General features: G+C 43.8%; 1 protein-coding gene across 1 annotated transcript in view; it reads right to left on the bottom strand.

The window, feature by feature from the left end:
* The window catches only part of LOC120940252 (ubiquitin-conjugating enzyme E2 E2), a 292835-nt gene that overhangs the window by 95070 nt on the left and 170301 nt on the right, over positions 1-27464 (bottom strand). The window lies entirely within an intron of this gene.

Genomic DNA, 27464 nt, shown 5'->3' with positions numbered 1-27464 from the left:
GTACTGTCCAGCACTCCCACAGACATAGATGAAGGCAGTAAAGTAGCCAGAGCAAGCAATTACTGCAGAAAACCTTTGCTGGAAAAGCAGTTTTGCTTTCATAGCTCAAAGAAGATAATAGGTTTATGCCGCAGGGACCATCTCTCTTCTGGTATTGCTGCTGCTCTGTCATGTTCTAGGGCAGCCCATTCTTAGATGGAAGTCACGATTGGTATTTCTAGCTTTTTCTCTTCCAAATTAAATATATCTAGGTTCATTTCATTTTTTTACAGGCCTCCACGACTTAGTATGACCAGTTAGCTTCTCTCGTTATAAGTTTTATCTGTAACAACCATTGTTAATCTCTTTAAAGGATCACTAAAGTTAATTTTTTTGAAATAACAAACATGTTATACTTACCTCCACTGTGCAGCTCGTTTTGCACAGAGTGGCCCTAAATCTGGTCTTCTGGGGGCCCCTCGGCGACTGTCTTGGCTCCCCCCGCAAGGACTCAACACCTTTATGCGAGCTCGGTGTTGAGTTCTTGAGGGCGCGCTCCTGCGATACAGCCAGCGGCTATACCAGCCGACTGTATCGCTCGGCCCCGCCCCCCAGTGCACCGCATCATTGGATGTGATTGACAGCAGCTCGAGCCAATGGCTGCGCTGCTTACAATCAACCAATGAATGAGCCGGGATGACCGCCGAGAAGTCTGCACGTTCACGGCGCGGGACTTTCGAGGGGTCAGGTAAGTAAAGAGGGGGTTCGGGGGCCTTTAATCCGCAGATGTTTTTTCACCCTAATGCATAGAATGCATTAAGGTGAAAAAACTTTTGCCTTTACAACACCTTTAAATTTTAAGAGAAATGTAAAAGAATTTTTTTTAAATCTCACTAATGAACAAAACTTCACTACAATCATTTTTTTTCTTCAAATTTTGGCTACTTAAAGTGAATCGGAACATCACGTAAAGCTAGCCAAACATTAGTAGAATTTTATTCAAATTTGTATGTTCGTACAATTTTTTAATCATTAGTGAAATCAATGTTCAGTTTTTAACTTCAGTGAGGTGGAAATTCGAAGACGCAGGATTGAAACAATCGGACATTACGACAACAAAACCGTTGATTTTTTTTTTCGATGGATGTTGGCTCAAACTTGTCTTACATACATACACACGGTCACACAAATGTTGTCGGAAGTTCCGATCGCCAAGAATGCGTTCACGTACAACACGTACAACGGCACTATAAAAGGGAAGTTCATTACCAAGCGTGCCACCCTTTGGGCTCCTTCCTCTAATCTCGTGTTAGTAGAAGTTTGGTGAGAGACGATTCGCGCTTATATGTCATCTGCTGCTGTTCCCGATCTCCCAGAGTCTCTGAGAAATCAGTTTGTCAGAACTCGGTGTGAGTATCAGCAGTAAAACAACTTCATTATTCTAGCATTATAAAGAAGAAGAGAATGCGCTGCATTAAAAGATTAAAACATTTGCAGCGTGACGAATGTGCTATCTCCATTACGAACGCTAGTTTTACCAGACCGAGCGCTTCCGTCTCGTACTTGATTCAGAGCATGGGTGGAATTGTGTGCATCGGAATTGTCTACACATGCTCGGAAATTACAAGAACGGATTTTGTTGTCGGAAAATTTGAGAACCATTTCTCAAATTTTTGTTGTCTGAAATTCCGACAGCAAATGTTTGATGGAGCAAATGTCCAACGGGAGCACAGCAAGTTTCTGGGTGTGGGGAGGGGGTCCCAGGAGGTCTGGGGTTGTACAGAGGTTGTGGTTGTACAGGGCAGGCAGGCAGGCAGGGAAGAGCTGTCTTTTTTATGGGATGGAATGGAGAGATGTGTACAGCTCCGGGTTGTGCAAGCCTCATTCACACTCAGCACCAGGGCCGCTGATAGGGGGGGACCACCAGACCTCCTGTAGGGGGCCCAGGCAAACAGGGGGGCCCTGACAGCAAAAGGAATCATTGTGATCGGATGGAGGGGCAATTACAGAATGACTTCCCCTGCACCGATCCCCCTCCCTGTTCTTCCTTCTTTTGATCCCCCCCTCTGTGCCCCCTGTCACTGTGCTGCCCCCCACGGCACTGCTGGCTTACCTGTCTCGTATAAAATAAAATACATTTTATTATATTTGAACATTCTTTAAAAAATGATATAAAAAAAAGTTTAAAGATTTTTAAAAACTATTTTAAAAAGGGCCAATTCACACAGGTTCTGTTTGTGTCCGCTAATAATGATTTCAGTGTATTTCGTTTGTGAAAATATTGTTTTGATATATTTTGGGGGGGGGGGCCCTGTCAGGTAGGCTGTACAGGGCCCCGTGATTTCTAACAGCAGCCCTGCTCAGCACAGCCGGTTATTGGGGGGGGGGGGGGGGGGGGCTTTCCTGTTTGGGCCTTCCACTGCAATGTACCAGGAGTTGTAGGTATAGTAATTATCGGAGGTTCCCTGAAACCAGAAAGTTAATTCAAAGGTTTCTTGTATTAAAAAGTGTGAGGAATCCTAACTGTGCCTCCAAGCTATGCAAAATATGGAGTATTGTTTTTCATAGACTGGTTGGCTCTATCAAATTGTATATAAAAATTTGGAAAATAGAATATCAATAGTTTGAAAAAGTATCAAATAAAAATACATAGAAAACTATATAAAATCTATTGATATAAGATGATTCTCACAACTTTTCCTTGCCGCTCAGAGAGGAGAACTCCTATTTGCACTTAAAAATAAAATAAGCATAGAAGTGCACACAGCATAGCTTAGCAACTCCTTTGATAACGGATAGGTACAAAATAAAAAATGAATAGGTAAAAAAAAAAAAAAAAAGTATCACATTCACAAAGACAGCCTTGTCAGGCAGAGAAATGTAGCAGGGTCTGACGTTGTCACTCCACAACCCTCTCCAGTTCCTCTTCCCCCAACACCTGTTGCCACAGGGAAGTGTTTCGGTGATGTTTCCCTTCATCAGTCCCTGAAAGGGAACATCTCCAAAATGAATCCCCCTAATGACAGCAAGCCAACAGCTGACATAGCTGTGGATAGAGCTGATAGGAGAAGTATCACGTGGGTTGAGAGAGGACAGGTGTGTGGAGTGTGACCTACCATTTCCTGCCTGAACCCAGCCATGGTGGCCAGGAGCAGCTATGAGCAGATACCAGCCTAGATCTCTGACATGCTCTATGTACAAGGCTGTCCCTGTGACTGTGATACTTTATTTTTACTTATCTTGAATTACAGGAGTTACTACACTATGCTGTGTGCTCTGCTATGCTTGTTTTATTTCTTGTGGGAACATCTTCATGAAAAAGAGGAAAATTTCCTATCTGCCAGTCATACCTCTGGGAATAGCTACAGAAAGGTGCGCTCTGAAACTTCCCTTGAGCATGTTCAAAAGCTGACAGCTACTTTACCAAAGGTCTCCAAAGCTGTAATCGCAGGATTAGGAGAATTCTTTGATTTTTTAAGCTTTGAAGAAGAGAAAATTCATTGTCAATTTATTGACTATAATTTACGATCAATTAAATATTGCCATGGCAAATACAAGTATCAGTTGCTATCAAAAACATTAACATTTCTGTGTGACTCCAGACATTTAAATGCCAGTGAATATATTTCCCAGTGGGCATGTAACAAATAACCATAACAATTTAGAGCATTTATAGTGTCCTAACCCCTTAATTACCAAGGTGCCTTTAATTGACTTAAGATATAGCCAAAACATACACATTTTACATCTAAGCCCTTTATAAAGACATTTGGAGTTCCTTGTGAGTTGAAGCATCCAGCACCTTGTGCTTTCTCAGTGCGATTCCAAGGGTGACATTTAGCAGCACTAGAATGGAAGCTGGACCTACCATTTATACCATGATTGTTTAGCTTTATAATGCATTCCGACCAACTTTCTAACCTAAAAAAGAGGGTGTGAACAGCACAGCTGCTTAAGGGTTAGCTTTTATATTTTGCTTCTACCAGGCCACTACCTGTATGGAGTTTGCATGTTCTCCCTGTGCGTGGGTTTCCTCCGGGTTCTCCAGCTTCTTCCCACACTCTACATGCAGATAGGATAACTGGAGCCTGTATAAACTGGCCTTAGTATGTGTATGTATTTCAGTTAGGGAGCTTACATCCCTGAGGACAGGGCTTGGTGTGAATATACAGTGGAACCTCGGTTTAAGAGTAACTTGGTTTGAGAGTGTTTTTGATTTGCGAGCAACTTTTTTTTTAAAATTCTGACTCGGTTTGTGAGTGTTGACTCGCAAGATGAGAAGAATTCAAGCTAAATAGCCCTGAAGTACCTCATTTGGACTGAGGTACGGGGGGGGCGCAAAGGCCGAGCAGAGTCGAAAATAGGCCTGCAGTACCTCATTTGGCCTGAGGTACGGGGGCGCAGGAGAGAAAGGCCGAACATTGGCCTGCAGTACCTCATTTGGCCTGCGCAGGAAACTAGCCTTTTCGGCACTCTCTGGCGCCCCCCACTTCTGGCCGCATTCGGTATTGCATTCCATTGAAGTCAATGCGGAACAAATTATTTTTGTTTCCATTAAAGCGGAGGTTCACCCTCAAAATTAACTTTTTAGCTAACCTATCTTCAGCCTTAATAAAGGCTTGTAGCGTTGTCATTTTTTTAAAATGTGTACACTTACCTGTCTTCAGCCTCACTTCCGGGTCTTCTTCCTTGCGGGGAGTGGGCGTGTCGCTCCTTTTCCCCGACGGGGAGCTCTGCGCAATGTCTCCTGGGAGTGAGTGTTGATCCTCCCAGGAGACGATTGACGTGCAGGTAAAGCACGTCATCGCCTTCCGAAAATATCCAACGGGGACTCGGCTCTTTACGGCGCCTGCCGTGCAGAGCTGACTGCGCAGGCGCCGTAAAGTTCCGAGTCCCCCTCGGATATTTTTGGAAGGCGATGACGCGCTTTACCCGCACGTCAATCATCTATGCCTCGTCTTAGGAACGCCTACTCCCCGGGGTAGCGAGAACCCGGAAGCCCGGTGAAAACAACCATGAGACCGTAAGTACAGCGGATAAAAAAAAATCCAGCATACTGTAGATGTAACGGCCTATTGATGTTTTAGGGTGAACCCCCGCTTTAACTTCAATGGGAAAACTCGCTTTGACATGCGAGTACTTTGGATTACGAGCATACTCCTGGAACGGACTATGCTCTTAATCCGAGGTTCAACTGTACACAATATTTAAAGCGCTATGTCAATTGTTAATACTAATATAAAAATTGTTAATACTATATAAAAACCTGTAATAAATAAAAATAAAAAAGAGGGACACATTTTACCAAAAAGTATGTCGGCAAAAGATACAACCTTAGAACATGAAGAATTATTATATAAAAATTGATTAAAGAGAAGGTCCAGGCTCCTTCAGAAATAATTAAAATTCATCAGCCACAAATACTGTAGCTGCTGACCTTTAATATATTGAACAATTACCTGTCCAGGGAACCCACCATGTCCTCACCAGAGCCGATTCTTCAATAGTCTTCGGGTGCAGACGCCAGCATCTCTAGTAAAGGAAATAAGTGAAGCCTTGCGGCTTTACAGCGTGTTTCCTACTGTGTATGTGTGAGTCACGCTGCGCCTTCTCAATTGTCCCGTAGTCTTCTGGGACATGTGATGACTACAGGGAAAGGTGTGACGATAGAAGTAGGAGTGGGGCGATACAAGAAGGAGCGGTTATCGGCTCCTCCCCCAAAAGTGGCACATGTGGCATTGGGGGGGGGGGGGCGTGCAATCAAGCGGCGCTTCCCCTTCTGGGTGGAGCTCCCCTTTAAACTCACAAGTGCCTTTTTTACCTTGAGCTTTCCTTTATACTGGCTTTTGAATACAAATAAATAATTTAGAGGATGGGTGTAGGGTTTAATGCAGTATGACACTTTTTATAGCAAAATAATAAAAAAAAAATTGGCGGCCTATTCATCGGATGAAAAAGGCACAACTGAGGAAGAATAAGAGACAGGGAGATTACGTTCAAAAGGAGAGACAAATACTCCAAACAAAGGAAAGTTGGGAGCTAGGATAATGACCATGTCAGCACTGGTAATTCTGGTAAATATCCATTACCAATGGAATGTGCAAATGATATAAGAAGCTAGCACACGATTCATTAATAATCAGTCTATACACTGTACAAGAGAACCACTGCTGGTTATTGTATTCATGACAGTGGGCACCCGCAGCTGTCAGAATACCCAAACGCTGGCTGTCTTTGGTTCCCGTCCCATACGAGCTAAATTTCCTGTGTGCTGGTCTTCAGCTGTCTGCGTTGGCAGGTACGGGATGACGTCACTCCTGTGCATGTGCAGGAAGCCATCATTCGGGCACACAGGAACAGTACCAGCACTGTGGGCTGAGCTGCGCATGAGTAGCTCAGCTGATATCACTTGAGAAGACAGCTAGCAGGTAGGTGGTACATTATTTTTTTTACAGAAGAGACCATGCATGTCTTTTCTGCAATTAAAAACCCTGCCTGCTCCCTGTTTGTTACAGTAAAACATTAGTGCCGCTTTAAGGGAAAGTGTCAGTGATAGTAATTTGCTTCCAACTGTCTTTTATCTAGTGAAGGTTTTAAAATACAAAAGATAAGCTGATGAATGATAATGAATAACATGGTTGTTTTTTCTTTCTTCTAGAATCCTTTTCAAACACAAGGTCAATTGACAATTCAAAGACTTGTATAGATATTTAGTTGATGCAGGCATTCTTATATTCTATTAGGTGGATTCAGAAAGACTTAGGCCGGTGTATCAGTAGATACGCCGGCCTAAGTCTGAATGTGCGCCGATGCAAATTTAAGCGTATTCTGGTAACCAGATACGCTTAAATTAGGCTCAGATACGAGCGGCGTAAGTGTCTTACACCGTCGTATCTTAAAGTGTAATTTTTAGGCTGGCCGCTAGGTGGCGCTTCCATTGCGGTCGGCGTAGAATATGTAAATCACTAGATACGCCGATTCATGAACGTAAGCCCGGCCGACGCAGTACAGATACGCCGTTTACGTAAGGCATTTTCAGGCGTATAGTTATTCCATCAAATAGCTGGACTAGTAATGTTAGGTATGGCCGTCGTTCCCGCGTCAAAATTTGAAAATGTTGCGTCGTTTGCGTAAGTCGTCCGTGAATAGGGCTGGACGTAATTTACGTCCACGTCGAAACCAATACGTCCATGCGGCGTACTTAGCCGCAATGCACACTGGGATATGTACACGGACGGCGCATGCGCCGTTCTTAAAAAACGTCAATCACGTCAGGTCACACTTCATATACATAAAACACGCCCCCCCCACATCCTCATTTGAATTAGGCACGCTTACGCCGGTCCCATTTACGCTACGCCGCCGTAACTTAGCAGGCAAGTACTTTGTGAATAACGTACTTGCCTTGCTAACTTACGGCGGCGTAGTGTAAATACGATACACTACGCCACCGCAAAGATGCGGCCGGCTTTCTAGATCTAGCTATATATGTTTGTGTTTAATTAAACTTTAGGGAAAATTTGATTATATAAAATAATAACGGTCCAATCTTTGGTTTTATATGATTATGAGTGACACAGATGGAAGTTTTTTTACAGTATACTTCCAACATGGCTTGCCAGAAATGCCATCAGTCATGAAGCTTGAGAGCTATAATTGGATGTTTGACATCACCTCAAAGGTGACTCCATGTGTGTTTTCATTTGAGATAATGAATGTTATTTAAGTGCTGTGGAAAGTAAGCTGGGTATTGAGGTAATGGCACTTGTCACAATGATCTCATTGTCTTTCTGCTGTTGTCACTGCCTGTTTGGGGCTTCTATCAGCATATTTAATCTAAAATGCATTACCCAAAAAAAGCATTCTCTATATTGGTACAATCAATTTACTGTATATTCTATGCTGTTCTGAACAGAATGGTTGCTTGGTTTTGAGTCAACTTTATTTGAGCTCATTTTTTAAGTTCACATGTTGTTTGGTAACTGTTTTTTTTTTTTTACAGTACATACCGTATATACTCAAGTATAAGCCGAGTCTTTCAGCAATTTTTTTGGTGCTGAAAATGGCCCCCTCGGCTTATACTCGAGTCACCTTTTTGCGCCTGATCTCCTGGACTTTTGGGACCCGGTACCAGCTGGTCGTAGGTCCCCTGGACCCCAATCTTCGCACACATAAAACCACACTCTTCCTCGACAAGTGTGCAAAGTTTGCTGTCCAGGGAACCTACGGCCGGGGGGAGCACCGATTTTTCAAAGTCAGACCCCTTCAATATACCGCCATGTTAAACAGTAAGTACTCCGGTAACTTAAGGGGACCCAGGTACCAGCAGGCCATATGTTCCCTGGACCCGAAACATGTAGCATTGGCACACATGTAGCCCCAGTTTTCCTCTACAAGTGTGCAAAGTTTGCTGTCTGGGGGACCTACGGCAGAGGGAGCAACGATTTTTCAAAGCTGGGCACCCCTTCCATAGACTCCCATGTTAAAAGTAAGTCTAGTCATGGACACAGGGAGGCATGGACACAGTGAGGCATGCACATAGACACAGTGAGGCATGCAGATGGACACCCTAGGCTTATACTCGAGTCAATACGTTTTCCCAGTTTTTTGTGGTAAAATTAGGTGCCTCGGCTTATATTTGGGTCGGCTTATACTCGAGTATATACGGTATATATTTATTTATACTTTGTTTTAGAAAAAACATTTAACATAGGAAAAAGGGTTCCCATAGCACTATGGTACCTATAGAGACAGAAAAACATGTGCCATCTGCTTTGAGGGTCATTTTATAAACATTTTGGGTTCAGCTGAATAATGAGGTAGGTAGTTTATACAATAAATGTCAGCTTGAGCTATTGAATCCTAATGAGCTAATGTATAACACCACTAAAGAGCCCCTTAAATAATGAAATACAGAAATCATGTATAACCCTTATTCCTTAGGCTGCTTTCACACTGGGGCGGTGGGGACATGGTATTTTTAGCGGCACTTTACCGTCTTTTTTTGTGGGGCGCTTCTAATCAATGCTAGCTGCCGAAAAAAGGGTTAAAACCACCCGCAAAGCAACGCTTTGCCAGCGGTACGGCCACGCTGCCCATTGATTTTAAAGGGCAGGAGAGGTATACACACTGCTCCAAAGATGTTGCTAGTAGACTTTTTTAGCGCCCTGCCAGCATACCGCTCCAATGTAAAAGCCCTCGGGAGTGTGAGGAGCGGCTTTTGACCTATGAAAATGTAGTACTGAAGAAATAGGACCCAATAGTATAAACAGAAAAGCAACCAAGGTCACATTTAATACATTTTGTGCTGCAGACAAAATTGTGTCTGAGGAAATTTAATTTTCCAGCAGGTTCATATACACCTTGCTGAAAGTTACATGAATCTGCTGCATGTTGTGCCATTTGTTACATGGACAGGAGACAGACTTTTAAGCCTAATACACACGGGCCGAATGTTGGGCGGCATCGGCATGTTCAAAAGAAACCAGCTGACATTCGGCCCGTGTGTACGAAGGGTCACGACTGAAAAAGGACTTCCAAACAGCTTCCGATCAGCATTCTCAGCCAATTGCTGAGAGCTCTGACCGGAGTTTTCTGGTGGGGGCCCCCCTGTCAAAACACAATAGCACAGCAGGGGAGATCACTGTACTAACATCAGATTGTTAGTATAGGGGCTTCGACCTGAGCTGTCAGTTCTTTTTATTCAACCCAGCGGGTTGAACTAGTAGTGTGTACAAGGCTTTAATGGCCACAGATGGATCTACGTTCAGGAGTGTTGGTGCACTTTCAGAATGTGCACCAAACCCACAGTATATAAGAGAAGTCTATGCAGGAAAGCTGCAGGTACAATGCACTGCACCTGAGGTGTGGGTAAACCGCAGCACATCAGTGTGAAAGCAGCCCTATACTATTATGCCCAGTGTATTCCTTCAAAGTTCACACTGCTTAAATATTTCTTATTTCCTGCTGCTGGCACCACTCTGGAGACCACTAGCTGGGATAAGAGATGGAGTACAGTTGGTATCACTCCGCATGCGTCAGGAGCCCTACAAATGAGGCATCGGCTTATGTGGCTCTTGCTCCCTACTACAGCTCTAAAATTACAAGTAGTGCCTCTGCATTGCACTCTGATGCTCCAAGATTGGGGGCCAGCAAGCACAGACCACTATTTACCAGTCACCAGTCCACAATCTACTGGTGAATTGTGATCCACAGGTTGCTAGTGCTAGATCCCCGCACTAGTGCAATGCCCAGCAACACAACATACACACAATAAGGTGTTGCGGTTCTATCAATTTTCAGTCGCACCCAAATCTACTAAGACAATGCTCCTCTGACACACATGTGCTTCTGCAAAACACAAGAAACACCCTACTACAGTGGTGTTCAACCTGGGGGTTAAATGATGATTTGCCAGGGGTCACCGAATCCTAGGCTGTTCCTGAAGCCAGCACCGCTCTCCCAGCCTTTTTAATGGCCGCCCAGCGGGGCTGTCTCTGGAGCCTGTGGCCGCCCAGCTGGGCTGTCTCTGGAACCTGTGGCCACTCAGCAGGGCTGTTCCTCGAGCCCACGGCCGCCCAATCAACCTCTTTGCAGCTGCCCATTTAGTTCATGGCATGGCTGGGGGGCAGAGACTAGAGGTCATCTAACTGGTGAGGAATGTGAAGTGGGAGAGGCTGGAAGAGACAGTGGCCCAGATTCACAAAGCACTTACAAGTTATGCCGACGTAAGTGCAAATGTGCGCCGTTGTGTCTGTGCGCAAGACCCACAAACAGATATGCGCCTAAAACCAGGCTACACCCCGCCGACGTATCTTGCTTACGCCGGCGTAGAGTGGGCGCACATTTAGGCTGGGAGCATGGTGCCACTCCCATTGATTAGCCATTCAAACATGCAAATGAGGGAAATACGCCCGACGCAGGCTACGAGAGGTGCGCACAAGTTGTACGTCCGGCGTAAAGTTATGCCCCATAAAGGAGGTGCAACCCAGCAGCAGACATGCAAAGGTCTGCACCAGGGAACACAAGCCGGCGTATTTTACGTTGGACGTGTGTCTGGCTGGGCGTAGGTTACGTTCACGCCGTACGCAGTGATCCGGCGTATCTTAGGCAGTTGTTCCGACGTGGTTTTGAGCAGACGCAGGGGGATGCGTCCAGTTCGTTATACGTACTTGTCTGGCGCTCGGCCCATCATTTGCATGGGGTCACGCCTCATTTGCATGGGTCACGCCCACTTCCACCTACGCCGGCCTGCGCCTTTGAAACCCACGCCACGCTGGTGCAACGCTGGGAGCACTGGCTTGCTGAATTCCAGGCTTGCCTCTCTGCGCTGCGTCGGCGTGGCGTACGGCATTTGCGTTACGGCGGCGTAATGTGCGCCCACCTCTCTGTGAATCTGGGGCAGTATCTCCTGATTTCAGCATAGATGTCACTGCTACGAGACACCACAAATTAGGAGACACAGTGAGTAACACTACCTGTGATTATAGTTGCCATTAAAAGTCCCCACTACAGTTCTCAGACCTTGATCAAGAGGTACCTAAGTTGGCTGATCAGAACCCGCCCCCCCCCCAGTATCGCCACTCAAAAACCTGCTTTCAAATGAAAAAAAACTATCACATCTATAAAATTGATGAAAGATACTTTTTTTATTGGAAATATTTTCAGCAACGAAACAGTGTTCAACAGGTAATTTGGATGGATAGGCTTTCATTAGCATAAAGCCATAATACAGAAGACGCACATGAGACCCAAGTTGCTGCCTACTAAAAGCATTGGCAGCATATTAGAATAGCAGTGAGGGAAGGAATACTAAGCTGAGCTGTACGTTTTGTCAATGAGCCCTAATCCCACGCTTTCCAGCCAATTCTAAAACACTGAAGCCATTTGACCTAAAACTGTTATGTCAGTAGGAGACCATGCTGCATCAAATGGAAGCTAACCGCCATTACCCAGATGCCAAGAAGATTACACGGCTTTCATGTCTTTAACTGTTTGAATACATAGCAAGCATGAGCTCTTGTCTGCTATCAGAAAAGGTTACATTGTAAGACTTCTTTTGCCACAAAAGATCACACCAACGGCTCCAAAAACAACAAATGCTGTGCAAGCCCTTTCATTTCACAACATTCAATCTACGTCACCATTTGCTACACAATCATTTTTTATTTAACTAATATTAAAATGATGAGAACACTAAATGCATACATATTTTGAAACGAATGGCCACATATATGAAACTTATTATTGAAACAGATGGACAAACTGTAAAAAAACAACTAAGACCACTTTCACAGGGTCGGGCCGTTCAGGTCCGCCTGTCAGTTTTGTCGGTGGACCTGAACGGCAGCTCCATACATCTCTATGGAGCGTCGAATGTCAGCGGAGACATGTCCGCTGACATCCGACCCGATCCACTAAAATCAGACGGATGGCGATATGTCGCTATCCGTCCATGGCGGATCGGATCGGGTGAGATCTGAAAAAAAAAACAGACATGCTGTCCGTTTTCATCAGATCTCTCCATAGGAGACAGCCGCGCTGGACAAGCCCCTCCCCACTCAGTGAGCAGAGAGGGATCTGTCATCTGCCGGCTCAGCGGAGATCCACGGAGAGATCTCCCGCTGAGCTGGCGGACTCTGCTGAGACGGATCTGACTAGTGTGAAAGGGGCCTAAATATCTACGCAAATTTTTATTTGGTATAATTTGGAGCTTGGAAAACTAAGACCCCTTTCACACTAAGGAGTTTTTCAGGTGATACAGCGCTAAAAATAGCGCCTAAATACCGCCTGAAAAACTCCTGCCCAGCCATCTCAATGTGAAAGCCTGAGGGCTTTCACACTGAGGCAATGCGCTGGCAGGAGAGAAAAAAATCTCTGGGCCTTCCCACCTACCTCCTACAGTATATTATGTCTGGTAATATGCTCCCCCCCTCCCCCCCTCCCCTGTGTTGAGTCCACCCCCCTCCCCCCCTTTTTTTTTTCCTTCCTCTTTTTTCTTCTCTCTCTCTCTTTTTTCTTCTCTCCTCTTCCCTTCTTCCCTCTCCCTTCTCTTTAACTTTTTCTCTCTTCTCTTTTGCTCGTATATTGAGGTTGGGCGGACGGGGTGACCCCGAGTTGACCCTCTCGCCCATCCCACTTATACCGAGAGGATCCACATGGTGAATAGGGGACGTAGTAAAGGTAGACAAGGGATTTGGGATGGCTGTTGTCTCTAGAAGGACATAGAGGCCTCATGAATAGTAACAAGTAGATATATTGCCTCTAGACCGATTTATTACGCATCTTCCTTACGAAATTTGTTTGGATGAGGTAATTTACACGGACTATGTCACTGTTTTATGATGCTTGTCTCACATGCTTAATTCGTACCTTTCTCCCCTCATGTAAACGTTTTGTTGTGAATCCTCTTGTGAGGACATGTTATGTCTGTTAACGTTAAGGTTGTATATGTAACATTGTCCATACCTTTTTGCTCTTAATAAAATCTTTATGGATAAAAAAAATAAATAAAAAAAAAAACCTCCTGCAAGCAGCATCTTTGGAGCGGTGAGAGGAGCTGTATGTATACCGCTCCTTCCCATTTAAAACAATGGGAAACCGCGGTAATACCGCCCGCAATGCGCCTCTGCAGAGGCGCATTGCGGGCGGTATTAACCCTTTATCGGCCGCTAGCAGGGGTTAATACGGCACCGATATCGGCCGAATCCCGCGGCAATTCCGACGGTATAGCGCCGCTATTTTTAGCGGCGCTATACCGCCACCGCACCTCCCGCCCCAGTGTGAAAGGGGCCTTATGGAGCCCTCCAGTAACGAAAGTTTAGTCCATTTGTGGTCAACATCATCTTTGGTCCTACACCAGTAGCAAGGATCAAGAGAGAGACAGAAATGATTGAAAGATTCACAATAACGAAAAAAAGAAGAAGAAAAAAAGGTAATATTGAAGCTGAACTTTACCCATAACATCTTGATAAAAAAATAATGTTCTTTAGCAAGGGACACACATTCCACATTAATAATTATGCTACCAAAATTAGTGTGCGCTGTAAATTGCCTCCAGCATTGTTCCGGTTTCTTGTTGCTGGAGGCTGCCATTTTGATGAAGCCCAAAGCCCCAGCAGTAAATCATAAAGTGGAACTCAACCCATTGATTTACCGGTTTCAAAAAAAAACTGTTACATTCCTGGAATGCTGGGATTGCTAACTGTCACATTTGATTGTGTCCTCAACCAAAGTGTCAAACCATCAAGACTAGTGTCATAACTGATCACATGTGTAGCACCATGGCAATTGCAGTTCAAACAGAAGCAGCTTCCTTGACTGTAATGGATAGGAGGATTTAATTCCACTTTAAGGCTGCATTCACACCTCAGCGTAGGTGATCTGCCGCGTATTGCGGCGACATCAAATAGGCGTTTTGTCCCGCGATTTGCGGCGACAAAACGCGACGTTTTAAACATTGTTTTTTGCTGGAGGGGTGATTTTTTACATGGTCGGCTATGCCCGAACGCCGAAGCCACCCGAAAAAAAGGGTCCGGGACTTGTTTTGAGCTTCAGGCGTTTCGGCGTTCGGCGTGGAGATGTGAACCATCTCCATAGCCGACCATGTAAAATCACCCCTCCAGCGTATTAGGGGCTGCTGCGGCGTCGCGCTTCAGGCGTATATACACCTAGGTGTGAATGGAGCCTAAGACTGTCAACAGATTGGCCTCTACAAACTCAGCAGTGGCTAAAAATGGAGAGCAATGGGCATGTGCAGAGCAGGGTGAGACATTATAGCACTGGATTTTAACCAGTATAGGCACTTCTTATTAAAGCAGAGGTCCACACAAAAAGTGAACCTCTGCTTTTTAGACCCCCCCCCCCCTCCGGTGTCACATTTGGCACCTTTCAGGGGGGTGCAGATACCTGTATAATCAGGCATTTGCACCCACTTCCGGGAATAGACTCCCACAGGAGTCACTCCCCTTCCTGCCCCCCCCCCTGCTGTCTTCTGGGAAACACACTAGTCCCAGGAGACCGCAGGGGCCAGTTCAGTTAGGAGTAGGGAACCGGGCAGTGAAGCCGCAACGCTTCACTTCCTGATTCCCTCACCAAGGATGGCGGCAGGGGCAGCCGAGAGACAAGCGATTGCTCGGCTTTGGCATCGCGGGCACCCTGGACAGGTAAGTGTCCATTTATTAAAAGTCAGCAGCTGCAGTATTTGTAGCTGCTGGATTTTAATATTTACTTTTTTTGGTGGACCTCCGCTTTAATGATTTGCTATACCTGCAAAAAGGGCCAGCCTGAAGTGGTATAGCAGGACTTAATTTTCTGATTAAAATTCCACTTTAAACTGGGCAGATGGCGTAATTTAAATTTTTACACTTTTTTTTTTATTTTAACAGAAAATATCTCAAATAAAAAAATCCCCAACCAACTAACATAATATCCACCATAATTCTGTGGATGAATGAATGCCTTGGCTTAACAAAGCTTGTTTTACTATTAACAAACAAATCATTACATTTACACTTCCCATGCTTGAACATTAATAATTACCAATGCACTTATCAAATGAAACTCTGTACTAGCTTGTTAACAAAAATGAAATTAGCAGTTGACATTAATTTATGGGCCAAACACAGTAAGGGTATGTTTGAATAAATAGGCTTTAATTGATTATTACTACCATATCTTTCTTTCTTCCTGAGCAGCATGTATACCCTGGTAATAGGCTTTTCAGAGCCGATTGGGCTGATCAAAGCTGCTGTCTGACCAAGCTTGGAGGGGTGGAGGATCGGGTTGTGCCCTTCTTTTTTTAATTTCTAGAAAACTTGAGCATGATGTGAAGAAACTAAGAAAAATGATGTAAACTCCATCCATGTGATGTCACCATTCATGATACAGCAGGTTTATGGAAAGTGATCTTGGCAGAGCGGACCATAGAGGAAATTTAACCACTTAACCCCCGGACCATATTGCTGCCCAAAGACCAGAGTACTTTTTGCGATTCGGGACTGCGTCGCTTTAACAGACAATTGCGCGGTCGTGCGACGTGGCTCCCAAACAAAATTGGCGTCCTTTTTTTCCCACAAATAGAGCTTTCTTTTGGTGGTATTTGATCACCTCTGCGTTTTTTACTTTTTGCGCTATAAACAAAAATAGAGAGACAATTTTGAAAAAAATGAATATTTTTTACTTTTTGCTATAATAAATATCCCCCAAAAATATATAAAAAAACGTTTTTTTCCCTCAGTTTAGGCCGATACGTATTCTTCTACCTATTTTTCGTAAAAAAAATCGCAATAAGCGTTTATTGATTGGTTTGCGCAAAAGTTATAGCGTTTACAAAATAGGGGGTATTTTTATGTCATTTTTATTAATATATTTTTTTTACTAGTAATGGCGGCGATCAGCGTTTTTTTTTTGGTATTGCGACATTATGGCGGACAGTTCGGACACTTTTGACACATTTTTGGGACCATTGGCATTTTTATAGCGATCAGTGCTATAAAAATGCATTGGATTACTATAAAAATGCCACTGGCAGCGAAGGGGTTAACACGTCCCTTGTGTGTTCTTACTGTGGGGGGGGGGGGTGGCCTCACTAGGGGAAACACTGATCCTCTGTTCATACATTGTATGAACAGAAGATCAGCGTTTCCCCCACTGACAGGACCGGGAGCTGGGTGTTTACACACACAGCTCCCGTTCCCCGCTCTGTAACGAGCGATCGCGTGTGCCCGGCGGCGATCGCGCCCGCCGGGCACACACACGGGAGTCGCGCGCCCCTAGTGGCGGCTGATAGAGAGGATGTTATACTACGTGCTCTCGCCCAGCAGAGCCAACTTGCCGATGTAGAACTGTGGCAGGACTAAGAACGTTCAAATATTCTTTTCTCTCCACTGGCTGTTGAATGAAATCTTAATGCCAAAACAAAGGGGAGGCATTTCACAGGCTTCCTTATCACGTGATCCCTGCGGTTGACTGTTACAGTGATCACGTGACCGGAAGCCCCTTCTACCTGCTTCCAATCATCATTCTGATCATCTACTGTTCAGGAATCCATCATCACAGTTTAATGGCCCGTACACACGATCCGAATATCGTACGACGGATCGTACGACTTTTTTCGCTTAATAGTCGCAAGTAAAATGAAATGGGTTATTAAAGTCACGAAAATTCTCGTACGACAGAAAGAAAAAAAAAATCGGAAGTGATGTCATGTGTTGTAATATTGTATTTTCGGACGACAACTATACTGACTAAACGAAAATCTTACGATCTGACATCGTACGAGGAAAATTTTCGTGCTTGTCCGATCGAATAATATTGGATGAACTGTCGTGATCGGCTCTCGAAAGTAGTGTACACACGATCCCAAAATCGTACGATTCTTCCTCGGACGATCGTTTTCGTCCGATATTCAGATCGTGTGTACAGGCCATAAGTATAACTTGAGATTTTTTTTAAGATTAGATAGAGGGGCGACTCAAACTCTCTAACTGTCCTGATCACCAATGTCACAGGAAATAAAAACAAAGGAAATTCCAAAATTTGAGTTGCCACCGGAATGGGATTACTAAGAGAATTTTCCAGTAGGGATACATGTTCAGATGACAACTGACTAGTCAGGGATTTTCCTCATAATGGAAAGATAGCATCTCACTTCCTGCTAAGTCTACAGGACAGGAAGTGAGGCGAAATCTCCCTAGTGAAACATAGATAGCATAAAAAACTGACAACGGTTTGAACCCTTCCCCACTTTATCTAAGAATGAAAAACAAGTTTGGTCTCAGCATTTTTCTCTTTGCCCCTTTCCTGTGCATCTGTTTTTTGCTTGTATTACGAGATTAGAAGATTGGCAGGCTGCCAGTGGAGAGCTGAGCTAGAGATGGGAAGTGACAGTAAACTTGAAAGCTCCAGTCACAAAACCTGAGGATGACTTACTCCTTAGTGCCTGTAGCTACAAAGGTCAGTGAGAGCAAGTTTTAGGGACATTTACACTAGTGTACTGTGTTAGCACATTTTCCTAAAGGAGAAGTATAGCCAAAGCTTGTTTTACTTCTCCTGTGGATCAGTCCTGTGATTTGTTTTCAGCAGACAGCGGGCTGAAGCGAAATTTTGCAACCACATGGTCTGGATCCGCCACATGCTTGGACCAGCACCCAGTGGGCTGCTGAGTGCCTGAGCCGACTGCTCCCCCGTTAGAGCGAGGGGGGGGGCACGGCAGACAGCGGTGACTAATAGTCACCAGCTCTCTGCTCAGGGAGCCCTGAGAACTGAGCGATCGACAGTGTTTGTTTGCTCGGTTCTCAGTCTTAGAGCCGAAGGGGGACAGATGCAGCATTGGATCGATGATGCAGCATTGGATCGATGATGCAGCATTGGATCGATGCTGCATCCACCTAGGTATGTATGATTTGAAAAAAAAACTTCTCTTTTAACATGCATTATTCCACACATTAACATACGTTTCGCTATGGCAGATGTTTCATTTGAATGGGCAACCTGATGCATCAAAATAGTATTGGTACATGTAGTATTTTTGACATTGCATCACAAAGCATGTCAGTGTGCTGCAACAAATGCCCATTATATAAACCAAAATGAACTCTGCACTGGGGAAGATTTTAACACATACAAACAGACTACACCAAAATCTGTTACCAAATTTATGCATAAATAAATCAAATAGTGTGGCGCTGAATCCATACAACATAATAGAAAATATACAATACTTGATGTGCACAAACACCCAGCAGGTTCATGCTAAAGCAGATCCCCAAGCAGCCCCCAGAGGCATCTGAGGTTAATTATAAATGTGGGAAGACACACATTTTTTATTTCTGTCTTTGACAAATATTGCCCATTTTGTAGGTGATTTATGGAAAATTTAAAGAGCGACCATAGCAACCAAATTCAATATGTATTTTTCTAAACACAGGTAAATAATGATCAAATCTGATTTTTTGCAATGAGAAATTGTCTCTCTCTTTTTTTTTTTTTTTGCTCGAAGGCTCTTAAATTAGTCCCACTGTGTACATAGTAAAGACAGAAAATATTCTGAAAAGCGGGAGATATAACGGGAGACAAGTTATACGAGAGGAGCGTTTATTTATTTATAAGAGCTTATGCATAAAGACTTTTTTTGCCCCTGAGCGGATTTAACATCTTCAGAAGGTAGTTTGGAGAGAGAGCGCCCTACAGCTACCCTCCATAGCTGTCAAATATATTTACTTACAGTCTACAGTTGAGGTTATCAGTAAACTGAGGTGGATATTGCCACTAAAAAGATCATCAATAAGGATTTTTGCCTGTAACATGTCCGACTGACTGACCGGGGGACGGGGGGGGGACCCTCGGGTGGATTGTTTGCCGCCCCCTCAAAATAATATAAAACCAAACGCCACCACTGTACTACAAGCAAAACAATTATTGGTTGACTTATTTTTGGAAATGATAACCAGTATGTGTCGGCAGGTTTATGGCCTATATGACATTCCCCTTCATTTAAACTTTATACGGCTTGCATGTATCATCTTCCCTGCCCTTGGCACCGACGCTGCCCACCCAATAAACATCATCATCACACTACAGCATTCCATCACACATACAACAGCTGTATTAACTTGCTGACGGGTTACTTGCTCTCCTAAGACAAAAAAAACATAAAAAAAAAAGTTTTACTGTAATTGAAAGGAATAATGCATACAAAAAATAAATCTAAAAAATTTGTAGTGCACCAAAACTAAAATGCTGGTGCCAAAACAAAAACTTCAGCACTTGGCCGAAACCGAAGGTCTAAAAATAGATATATATTTTTAAAAATAAGTGTACTATATTAGACTTTTTAATTAATATCATGAATTTAAACGAATATGAATTTATTGTCGGCTATTATCGGCACCTTTTGAAGCGATGTTAAAAATCCCGCTTGCTGCATTTTTGGTGCATATTTGATTTGTTGTTTTAAAAACGCACCAAAATCACAATTCTGGTGCCGAAACTTCAGGATACACTTGGCCGAAACGGAAATTGATAGTTTAAAAAAATATATTTTTATAAAAATGTTTATTATAGTCGACTTTTTAATTAATATCATGAATTTAAATGAATATGAATTTATTGTTGCCCATTATGGGCACCTTTTGTAACGGTGTTAAAAATCCTGCTTGCTGCATTTTTGGTGCATAGCTGGTCAGTTAAAAAAAAAAAAAAAAACACTCCTCCTCCTGGAAATGCATTGAAATTGCAGCAAAAATGCACACATGTTGCGTTTTTGATGCATTTTTGATGCATTTTTTGAGTCACGTGACCTATAAAAAACACACCATAAGCACTGTAAGATAAAAATCGCAGCAAAAGCGCGGGACCTTTTTTTCTTTCGGCATGCTGCTAAAAACCCTAATTTTGGCTGAAATTTCAGTGCAAAAATGATAGTGCATCCTAAGCACTGCAGCTTTGGTACATATCCTCTTGTTATGGGGCACTCATGCATGCTCGCTCCCTAGTGCCCATAAGACACAAAGCGTGGCTCAGCCCCACCCCCCACCTCACTGGTGGTAATTGACAGCAGCAAGAGTCATCTCAGCCAATGAGGAGGGAGAGATCCGAGAGAGCCTTGGCTTTCATGCACATCGCTGGATCAAGATCAGGCTTAGGTAGGTATTAGGGAGCGTTGCACACTTAAGGTTTTTACCTTCATGCATAGAATGCACAAAGGTAAAAAGCCTTCAGTCTTTAAAACCACTTTGAGCTTATGTTTCATCTTTATCTTATATATTTTAAGAAGATGTGATCAACACGATTCCTCATTATGCATAGCGACCTTCTGGATTTACTCCAAAGGCTGCATAAAATAATAAAAGCAATAGGTATAAGACACAAATTGTTAATGCTAATATCTGGAGCAATCTAGTCTGCAGAAAGAAATGCAGGATCTGGTAGTGATGTTCGGGATGGAGGTATATACTACAAGACTAGCGGAACAGAAATAAAAATCCTTTGGCAGGTAAGATAGTTCACATTTGCATTGCCCCCAGTCCAGTTTAAAGCGGAGGTTCACCCTAAAAAACAACTTTCTACCATGCCATCCAGCATACTAGCGTCAGCTACAGTATGCCTTTATTTTTATTTTTTTCGCCGTACTCACAGTTTAATCCATTAGTTAAGTTTCAGACTCCCGCGGGGAGTAGGCGTTCCTATGAAGAGGGGAACATGATTGACGGCCGGCTATGGCGTGTCACGCTTCCCAAAAATAGCCGGAGTAGGACTCGGCTCTTCACGGCGCTATACGGTGCCTGCACATAGACTAGGAGCTGACTGCGCAGGCGCCGTGAAGAGCCAAGTCCTATTTTGGCTATTTTCGGGAAGCGTGACGCGCGATAGCCGGCCGTCAATCATGTTTCCCTTTTCATAGGAACGCCTACTCCCCGCGGGAGTCTGAAACTTAACTAATGGATTAAACTGTGAGTACAGCGGAAAAAATAAAAATAAAGGCATACTGTAGCTGACTCTAGTATGCTGGATGGCATGGTAGACAAAGATTTTTTTTTTTTTATGGTGAACATCCGCTTTAAGGCAAACTGTCGAAGACACAAAATCATGTCTTTTTTTTTTTTAAGCCTGAACTACTTTTTGGCTGCTACACAGCAAGCCTCGTAATTATAACAGGCCTTCTGATTCACAGATATGGTTTGAGAACACACAGTGTTTACAAGTACGTTGCACAATCACACTTCAACACTTCAAGTCTGTCGGGAGTGTTTTCCACACAATATCCCAATTTAGAAAAATATGTGGGTTCTTCTGTTGTAATTTCAGTCAATGGAAACATTTTTCCTCTCATTCGACTTACAAACGCACAAATATGTTTTAGGGCCCATTTGCACCAGAAACGGCTCGTATTTTTCTGCACTTGTAGGGTGTTTAAAAGGGTTGTAAAGGTACATTTTATTTTCCCTAAATAGCTTCCTTTACCTTAGTGCAGTCCTCCTTCACTTACCTCATCCTTCCATTTTGCTTTTAAATGTCCTTATTTCTTCTGAGAAATCCTCACTTCCTGTTCTTCTGTCTGTAACTCCACACAGTAATGCAAGGCTTTCTCCCTGGTGTAGAGTGTCGTACTCGCCCCCTCCTTTGGACTATAGGAGAGTCAGAAACCCACTAACACACACAAAGTGAGGATTTCTCAGAAGAAATAAGGACATTTAAAAGCAAAATGGAAGGATGAGGTAAGTGAAGGAGGACTGCACTACGGTAAAGGAAGCTATTTAGGAAAAAAATTGTACCGTTACAACCTCTCTAACTGCTTCAATACTGGGCACTTCACCCACCCCCTTCCTGCCCAGGCCAATTTTCAGCTTTCAGCACTGTCACATTTTGAATGACAATTGCGCGGTCATGCAACACTGTACCCAAATGACATTTTTATCCTTCTTCTTCTTCTTTTGATGGTATTTAATCAAGCTGTTTTTTTTTTTGCAAAAAAAACACAAAAAGACCGAAAATCTTGAAAAAAAAATATTAATTTCTTAGTTTCTGTCAGTAAATTGATACTGCTTACTCAACAACCAGGTCCTGTTTCAAAGACCAGGTCGTTAAACGAGGAGTCACAAGTAATCAATATCGTCCGCCGTCACAGTAATCATCCGCCGTCACTTTACAATACGGCGGGTGGGAGGTATTTAAAGGGATAAAACATAGGAAGCGTGCATGTATTGCAGATGTACTGCATAGGGTTTTTTTTTGCCATAAGCATATGCTGTATGTATATTGTCTGCTTCTCTATAACTACTAAAGAACTAAACAAGATCTACATTCCGGGTGTTAACAATTCTACAATATTAAAAGCAAAAGTGTCTATTGAAGGTGACAAGTGCACTTTAACCACTTCCCGCCCGGCCTATGGCCGATTTACGTCCGGGAAGTGGTTATGAAATCCTGACAGGACGTTCTAGAACGTCCTGCAGGATTTCATGCCGCGCGCGCCCATGGGGGCGCGCATCGCGGCGATCGGTGATGCGGGGTGTCAGTCTGACACCCTGCATCTCCGATCTCGGTAAAGAGCCTCCGGCGGAGACTCTTTACCACGTGATCAGCCGTGTCCAACCACGGCTGATCACGATGTAAACAGGAAGAGCCGCCGATGGCTCTTCCTCACTCGCGTCTGACAGACGCGAGTAGAGGATAGCCGATCGGCGGCTCTCCTGACAGGGGGGGTTAGCGCTGATTGTTTATCAGCGCAGCCCCCCCTCGGATCGCCACACTGGACCACCAGGGATGCCCACCCTGGAGCACCAGGGTGGGCAAAAAAAAATAAAAAATGACAGAAAAAAAAAAAAAAAAATGACAGGAAAAAAAAAAAAAAAGCATAAAGAAAAAAAAAAAAATGACAGTCAGTGCCCACAAATGGGCACTGACTGGCAACCTGGCAAAAATCAGTGCTGCCACCCCAGTGTCCATCAGCGCCACCCCAGTGTCCATCAGCGCCACCCCAGTGTCCATCAGTGCCACCCCAGTGCCACCCCACAGTGCCCATCCATGCCCAGTGCCCACCTATCAGTGCCCATCTGTGCCACCCATAAGTATCCATCAGTGCCGCCCATGAGTGCCCATCTGTGCCGCCTATGAGTGCCCAGTGCCGCCCATGAGTGCCCATCAGTGCCGCCTATGTGTGCCCATCAGTGCCGCCTATGTGTGCCCATCAGTGCCGCCTATGTGTGCCCATCAGTGCCGCCTATGTGTGCCCATCAGTGTCGCATACCAGCGCCGCCAATCAGTGCCACCTCATCTGTGCCCGTCAGTACTACCTCATCGATGTCCATCAGTGCCATCTCATCGGTGCCCATTAGTGCCGCCATATCAGTGCCCGTAATTGAAAGAGAAAACTTATTTACAAAAAAATTAACAGAAAAAAATAAAAACATATTTTTTTTTCCAAATTTTCAGCCTTTTTTTAGTTGTTGCGCAAAAAAAAAAAATCGCAGAGGTGATCGAATACCACCAAAAGAAAGCTCTATTTGTGGGGAAAAAAGGACGCCAATTTTGTTTGGGTACAGCGTAGCATGACCGCGCAATTGCCATTCAAAGTGCGACAGTGCTGAAAGCTGAAAATTGGCTTGGGCGGGAAGCTGCGTAAGTACCTGGTATGGAAGTGGTTAAAGTGGAGTTTCCATCCCAAGTTTTTTTTTTTTCATTATTGTGCTTATTAGACCTAAAATATAAAAAAATATAAATAAATCTATTTTTTACTCACCTGGAAATGCCTGTTGTTATGCGGTCCCACAAAATCTGCCTATGGAATCACCTAGGTTTCTGACATCATCTCCCTTGGCTCCTCAGCATGCTAATGCTCCTGGGAAATGTGTGTCATCATTTCCCAGGATGCAGTGTGCTCCCCCATTATAACTCCCCATCCAAGACTTCCAGGAAGTAAGTGCTTGTGGGCTTCACAATGCCCACAAGCAAAATGACAACGGTGTGGACATAGTTTTATTAACTATCTTTTTTGAATAACTATGCAGAGCGGCGCGGATTGTAAAATAGTAAGTATTATAAAAACGCATGATGAAAGGACATACATTTAAAAAATGCTAATTGTGGTTGGAACCCCACTTTAATCATCATGAGTATGGACAGATGAACATATGTGTCTGAGACTACTACAAGAACGTCCTTCAGTTTTCAGCCGTGCCAGCTTGAATTTGATTTACTGATTTCCTTTCTGTAAAAAAGGCAAAACAAGAATTTAGGTCACATTGCTGGAACACATGAAAAGCTCAGTGTATTGCTCTGACAAATTGCCCAGACAGGAAGATAGTACGCAATGATTCTCCGCCACAGAAAACACAGACTGTATGAAGGAATAATGGGAGACAATATTCTAATTGCCACATCTTGTCAGCGCGGAAAGGAAAATGACACAGGTCTGTTTGGCATAACGAGTCTACGGCTCGTCCTCTCACAGCTAAATGTGCTGTTTATCTTCTTTTTTTTTAGCCATATTCACTCCAGACACTTGGTTGATACAATAAATGGTATGCAGCACAATTCTGCATTAAATACCAATTATGCCTGTGCCATGGCTCACATTCTCCAGCTCTAACAATACAACGGAGATTAAATGACACCACTGGAAACCCTCGCGGTGTAAGTGAGCTTGCAGCATCAGTCATGGTTACTGGAGCATTATTTGCCAGCAGATTATCAGCCAGCTTCAGGTATGCAATCCATTTTCCTGGATACTGCTGTGTAATGAAACCGTTCATTGAGCAGCCGCACGGTCAGTTGAACATTTAATGTCAGATTACACTGTCAACTAGCACAATGGCAGTTCTGCTCGGGATAATCCTAGTTCTCCTCATTTACCCCTTGCATCAAGAATCCCTTTGTTATGCCGTTATTCAATTATATAAGCAAGTGTATAGGAGTCATGCTTGAGCATGAGGGCACTTGTAACAGTAAGAGATCCTGGTGAAAATTATCATTAGTCCCAGACGGATAAGTCCTAATGTGTTTACTGATAGAATAACTGTGCTTGGTTCAACAGTAATGATGTTTGTTTTGGGTCACGAAATATGATCTGTTGGCTGCAAGAATAAAAATAGAACGCAGTCGGGAGTATAAAAAACACATCATTTCCTAATGTTTTGTTTTTTTTATTAGGCCCTGTACACACGAGCGGATATGCGATGAAAACGGTCCGCCGGACCGTTTCCATCGGACATTTCTGCTCCGGATTTTGATCTGATGGGCTGTACACACCATCAGATCAAAATCCCCGCGGAAAACATACGCGGTGACGTGGCGTCGCGGCGACGATGACGCGGCGACGTGCGCGACCCTGGAAGGTAAATACTTCCACGCATGCGTCGAATCACTTTGACGCATGCAAGGGATGGGGATCGGTCGGACTTATCCGGTGAGTCTGTACAGACGACTGGATAAGTCCGACGGACAGGTTTCCAGCGGATAGATTTCTTAGCATGCCAAGAAATTTTTATCCGCTTGAAAACGGTCGGCTGGACAAATGTCCGCCGAAAAATGTCCGCTAGGCCGTACACACGACCGGATTTGTCTGCTGGAACTGATCCGCGGATAAATCCCAGCGGACAGATCCGGTCGTGTGCACGGGGCCTTAGTGTAAGGGGCTTGATTATTATTAAAGTGAACCTGAGCTACAACCCCCAATTCCCCAAAAAGTTGTGACGCTGTTAAAAATCTACATAAGGCTCCATGCACACTGAAGCTGATAAACTGCAGTTTATTGGCGTTTTGGCTTTATTTTTTTAAAGCCCATTAACTGAACTCTATGTTAGCCTAAGCGCCCATGCACACCTGGGCGTTTTTTAGTGTTAATGAGCTTTGGAGTTTATTGGCTTTTTTCTGAACGCCCGAAATTTGCGTTCAAAGTGATGTTTTTTTGTGGGAAAAAACGCTCAAAAATGCAAAACGCTGAAAAACGCCAAAAAAACACTCAAAAACGCCGGTGCCAGCGTTTTTTAATCCATTAAAAAAAAAAAAGCTACACTGAAAAACGCTGATTAAACCTATTGCAAAAACGCTAAAAGGCTCCCTGCAAAGCTACTGGCATTTTTTTATAGCTTTTATCAGCTTCAGTGTGCATGGAGCCTAATGCTGCAATTTGTGTTGCTCTTTTTATTTTACTTTCCTGTATTTTTTGGAAGTAACAAGAACATTTTTGCAAAAAAAGAAATAAAAAGGGACATAAAATAGAATGCAATGATTTGCATACATCATAGTCTGGTTGAAAAAAAGACAAGTCCATCCAGTTCCACCAATAGATGGGGGGGGAAAAAAAACAGGGCTTGACAAATTTGCTTGGAATCTAGGAGTCAGCTAAAAAAGTTATAAGCCAGGAACGCGCCCCGCCGAGCTCGCGTGCAGAAGCAATATGAAAGCGGGGTTCAAACCACACATGTGAGGTATTGCCGAGAGCAATAATTCTAGCCCTATACCTTCTCTGTAACTCAAAACATGCAACCTGTAGACGTCGTCTATGGAGATTTTAAAGAGTAAAAGTTTGTCGCCATTCCACGAGCGGAAGCAATTTGGAAGCGTGACATGTTGGGTATCAATTTACTCGGCTTAACATTATATTTCACAATATAAAAAAATTGGGCTAACTTTACTGTTGTCTTATTTTTTAATTAAAAAAGGAGTATTTTTTCCCCAAAAACATGCACTTGTAAGACCGCTGCGCAAATACAGTGTGACAGAAAGTATTGTAATGACCTCCATTTTATTCTCTAGGGTGTTAGAATTCAAAAATATATAATGTTTGGGGGTTCCAAGTAAAGTGAAGGAGATGGGCAGGCAGTGAAAACAGGCAGGGGAAGCTCCATTAGCATTGTTGGTTGTCTTGTCATACCAATGGCCACCACAAGAGGGCACCAGATTCCAGAGGGAAGCTTAGGAATGCAGGCCACAAAGCCAAAGTTTGCGCACGGAGACAGGATACCCCAGCTGTGTCGCCCCAG

This window comes from Rana temporaria, chromosome 5 (genome assembly GCF_905171775.1).
Source record: "Rana temporaria chromosome 5, aRanTem1.1, whole genome shotgun sequence".
Lineage (NCBI taxonomy): Eukaryota > Metazoa > Chordata > Amphibia > Anura > Ranidae > Rana > Rana temporaria.
This window is presented reverse-complemented; position numbering and strand designations above follow the sequence as displayed.